Below are 5608 nucleotides of genomic sequence, written 5' to 3' on the forward strand. Positions count from 1 at the left end.
CAAATAAAAATTCATAGAAAAAAAGAGATAAAACTATATTATTTGTTCAATTGTGTGTATCATACGCATGCTGAGAGTAATGGTGTCCCAATACTAAGAAAGAAATGGTTGTGAAATTTAAGGTGACATAATTGGATCTAGCATTTAAAGTTCGCCGAGGGAATTACAAACTTCATGTTTTTTATTAAATTTATCGAGGGGTATGATGAACTTTGTAAAATTTAAGAGGTTCGTCGAGCGAGACGACAAATTACCTCCGCACAAAAAAAAAATTAAATCCTTGCAAATAAAGTGAGAATAATTTTTCTTTGGAAATAATTTTTTTTTATTGTAGAAAAAAATAGCCATCTATAATTAGCAAGTTATATGCCAAAAACAATAATAAAATTAAAGAATAGAACGAATTTTATAAAACAAATTAAGCATAAAATTTATGAAGATCTTGCTTGGTTCTATCGTTATATATATAAACGTGAAATTGATCTTGCCTTATTAAACTTTTGTTTGGGCACACAAATTAAATGGTGATTTGTTTTAAGTCTGTCGTTTTAGGGGAAACAATTAAAAACAATCCCGAAAGATAAAAAAAATGCTTGGTATAATTTGTTGTTTAATTTTGATAGGTGAAATATAAAAGAACCTCGTACTACATATAAGAACACCATAACGTCATATCATACCCATAACGATATATTAAATTAAAACTGAAATGTAAGAGGAATACGAATAAAATATAAACTGGAATTATATACCCAAAAAAAATATAACCTGGAATTTTATTAATAAACTTGCATTATAGTGGACATAATGATAAATAAAAAGAAAAAAAATATATATAGTGGACTTAACCAGGTAAACTTATTAATTAGACTCTTGTAGTGATGATCTATAATTCTATATGTTCTTTAACAAAAAATTTCTGAAAAGAGGACCTCGCTATATTGCCGGTGCTGTATTATTGGCTGGATTTGGACTACTGCAAATATATATCATGGTCAGGATTTATCTTGCAGCAGGATTAAGACTTAGTTAGGAAAAATAATCTTAAGTATCCACTCGAATTGGTTTGACCATCGATTCATCGTTTTTTTTTTTGTCAAACTAGGCAGTACAGTCTAATTCCGATAACACTGGCTAGAATATTATGGTCGAAACTTACATTTTTTAAAAAAGAGGATTTTGCAAGAGAAAATTTATGTAAATTTGACAGAAAATAGCACTTTAGTACCAATTTAGTTTCGTGACACTTTGTTATCGATTGAATTTGGACAAATTGAAACATCCTGATCGAGAGTTATATTTTTTGAAAAAGAGGAATTTTGCAGGAAGAGGTCCTTGTAGATTTGACAGCGGTAACATATATACTTTATTGTCGATTGGATTTAGACCAGTTAGAACATTAGGATCAAGACGTATATTTATTAAAAATAGTATTTTCTTTTTTGGCAGGAAAACGTCTATGTGAATTTGACAACCATGACACTTTATTACTAATTGGCATATTATTATTATTTGAATTTGAATTTTCTGTTGGGCTGAATTTGTGGGATGTGAGACGTCTTTATTGTTGTCATGGGCTAAGGTGGAAGAGTGGTTACGCCCCCACAAGCTGGAGGATGAAAGATGTCAAGAACACTAAACTTATTCAGATTAAGATGGAAGGGTTGAGGAGACAAAGGTTTGGTGAAGATATCAGCTAGTTGCCCAGAAGAGGGAATTGGGAGAAGTTTCATCACTCCAGCTTGAGCTTTTTGTCGAACCAAGTGACAATCAACCTCTAAATGTTTGGTCCGTTCATGAAAAATCGGGTTAGCAGCAATATGAAGAGCACTCTAATTATCACAATATAAAACTGGTGGGCGGATAAGAGAGATGCGTAAAAATTGTAACACATTTAGTATCCATTGAAGTTCACAAGTTGTGTTGGCAAGTGCACGATATTCTGCTTCCGTGGAAGAGCGAGCAACGGTGGTTTGTTTCTTGGTCTTCCAAGAGACTAAAGAACTGCCTAAGAAGAAACAATCACCTGTTAAAGATCGCCGAGTGTCAGGACATCCGGCCTAATCAGAGTCACTGAAGCCGAGAAGCTGAATTTCTGATTTCCTTGGAAAGAAAAGTCCTTTGCCGGGACTAGTTTTCAGATATCGTAACACATGCTTGGCAGCTTGAAGATGAGATTCAGTAGGAGATGCCATGAATTGACTTAATTGTTGAGTGACATACATGATGTCCGGTCGAATAGTGGTGAGATAGATAAGACGGCCAACCAAACGATGATATACAAAAGGGTCGGATAGCAAGGGACTTTTGTCTTGATATAGTCTTGTGGTACTATCCATTGGAACAGAGGCAGGTTTAGCACCTAATAAACCAGAATCCTCCAAAAGATCAAGACAATATTTTCTCTGAGATAAGAAAATTTTCTTCTCTGATTGAGCAACTTCAATACCCAAAAAATATTTTAATGGGCCCAAGTCTTTAATTCGGAAGTGTTGGTGTAAAATAGACTTAATGGCAGCAAGTTCAGAAATGGAATTACCAGTGAGAACAATGTCGTCAACATAGACTAAAAGGATAGAAATTTGATCACCAATGAATTTGACAAATAAACTATAATCAGATGAGGTCTGCTGATATCCATGAGATAGCAAAAGATGAGAAAGTTTGTCATACCACATACGACTAGATTGTCGTAAACCATACAGTGACTTTAGTAGCTTACAGCATTGATTCGGTTGAGGAGATATAAATCCGGATGACAGAGTCATATAAACATCCTCAGAAAGATCCCCATGTAAGAAAGCATTATTGACATCCAACTGATGTATAGGCCAATGCTTCATAGAGGCCAATGCCAAAACTAATCTGATAGTGACAGGCTTGACAATAGGGGAGAAAGTTTCTAAGAAATCAACACCTTCAGTTTGAGTGAACCCTTTAGCCACAAGGCGTGCTTTATATCGATCAACTGAACCATCAGGCTTGCGTTTGATGCGATAGACCCATTTACAGCCAACCGGCTTAACCCCTGCAGGGCAATCAACAAGACGTCAAGTTTTGTTCAGCTCAAGAGCATCCAACTCATCTTTCATAGCACTACACCAATTAGAGTGTTGATTGGAGTCCTTAAAAGACTTTGGCTCAACGTCAGAATGTAGAGATAAAAGAAACTTTTTATGTGAAGATGAAAGAGAAGAAAAAGACATGACTGAAGATAAAGGATACTTGCACTTTGAGGGAGATTGATTTGTAGAGATGAGAGAGGAATTACACAAGTAATCAGAGAGATATGCTGGAGGTCGGTGAGGCCGGTCGGAATGACGAGGATGGGGTTGCCCAGGTGGTGAAGAAGGTGACGGGGGATGAGAAGGTGATGGTGGACTGGTGTCTAGTGTTGAAAGTGATTCGGTGGTCATGGGTTCAACTTGGTTAGGAAACGATAGTGAGGAAGAAGGAGAGGTTGTTAGAGAAAATAAAGAACTAGGTGGAGTTGGGTCAATGGGTATAGGTGAGGGTTCAACTGGAAGACTAACTGAATCTTGTTTTTGAGAAGGTGTGTTTGGTAATGTTGGGCTGAGTGTCTGGAATTGGATATTTTTTGTGACTAAGGGCAAGATCTTTTCATAAAAAATCACGTTTCTAGAAATCTCAATTCTTTTATCTTCTAAAACATAAACAATATACCGTTTAAAACCAGATTGAAAGCCAATAAATACAGCCTTTTTGGCTCTTGGATCAAATTTTGATCTATTTGCCATTTGGGTAGAAACAAAACATAAGCATCCAAAAACTTTAATGTCATGATAATTTGGTGGATGATTGAATAAAATCTCAAATGGTGTTTTAAAATTAATTGCGGATGATGGAACTCTATTAAGTAAATAAACAGCATGTCTAACAGCATAAGACCAAAAAGATGATGGTAAATTAGATTGAAACATAAGAGCACGAGCTATATTCAAAATATGTTGATGCTTGCGTTCTACCCTTCCATTTTGTTGAGGAGTTTCAACACAACTACGTTGATGAATAATGTCTTTTGAAACATAAAAATCAGGTAAAATAAATTCTGGTCCATTATCGGAACGAATAGCTTTGACTTTGGAGTTGAATTGTGTTTCAATTAAAGTAATAAAATTTTTTATTTGATTCTGTACATCTCCTTTTGATTTTAATAAAGTAACCCATGTAAAGCGGCTAAAATCATCAACAATAGTAAAAAAATATTTATGATTATGAATAGAATTTTGTCGAAACGGACCCCAAATATCAAAGTGTAATAAATCAAAACTTACATTGGCTTTGTTAAAACTTTGAGAAAATGAAAGTTTCTTTTGTTTAGAAAGATGACAAATGTCACAAGCCTCATCATGATGCATAGAGATAAAATAAAAGGAAATTATTTATGTAAATGATTAAGTCTTTGCCCAGAAAGGTGTCCTAAACGAAAATGTCATATATTGGAAGGTGTAATGGGTGGAGATTGGATGGAATTTATGGAGTGCGTAGTGGATGAATTTTTACCGAAATTGGGTTCAAAGACATATAATCCCTCTCTCATTCTGGCCAAATCAATTGTCCCCAAATTGTTGCTCTGTAGAGTGCAAGAAGAAGATGAAAAAGTGAGTTCACATATGAGTGCTGAAGTAATTTTTGAAACAGAGATAATATTAAAGTTGAAATGAGGTAAATAAAGAACATCATGAAGAACCATGAAAATTGAACGATGCCTTTATAAGAAACAGTAGTTCGAGAACCATTTGGTAAATGAACAATAATAGGAGAAATTTGTGTGTAAGAAATAAACCAAGACAAATTTGATGCAATGTGATCTGTGGCACCAGAATCAATGATCCAAGTATTCAATAATGAATCTCGATTTGAAGAATTGTTAACAATAGAAAAGGTATTGAAAGAACAAAGATAATGAGTAGTTGGACTTGGCAGAAGCTCAAGTTGGTTTGAAGGACGAACTTCTTCATTGAAAGGAAGTGTCATGAAAGAAAGTGTTGGGCTGACGAAAGGTCCAAAAGAGACTCTGGATGAAGTTGCTGGTGTGCCCTTTCTCCTTGATCCATGGATGTCAGCAGAGCTCAAGAGGAGCTCTGATACCATAATAAAATTGTGAAAGAATAGGAAAACAAAAGAATTGTGAAAGAAAAAGATAAAGAAATTTTATTGATTGTTGATTGAAATGAATTGTAAACTATGAAGATAAAATTAAGTATATATAGAGTATTGGCCTATGAAAGATAAAAGTAGATAAAGATAAGATATAGATAAAGATAAAGATAACTATAAAATAAGATAAAGACTAAATTATCATTTAATTTGTGTATTCTGTTGGGCTGAATTTGTGGGACGTGAGACATCTTTATTGTTGTCATGGGCTAAGGTGGAAGAGTGGTTTAATATTATCTAATTCAGTACGGGCCAGATCTTGGACAGAGTGAGGTGAGATCGGATTTAAAGAGCATCTGCTCAACTCTACTCGTCCCAATATATATATATATTCTAATTATAATATATATAGTATATGTCAAATAATCAGTAAAATAATTAATAATATTGTATTATTATTTTTAAATTTTTTTATTTTAATTTATGT

This window comes from Arachis ipaensis, chromosome B10 (assembly GCF_000816755.2).
Source record: "Arachis ipaensis cultivar K30076 chromosome B10, Araip1.1, whole genome shotgun sequence".
NCBI classification, from domain to species: Eukaryota; Viridiplantae; Streptophyta; class Magnoliopsida; order Fabales; family Fabaceae; genus Arachis; species Arachis ipaensis.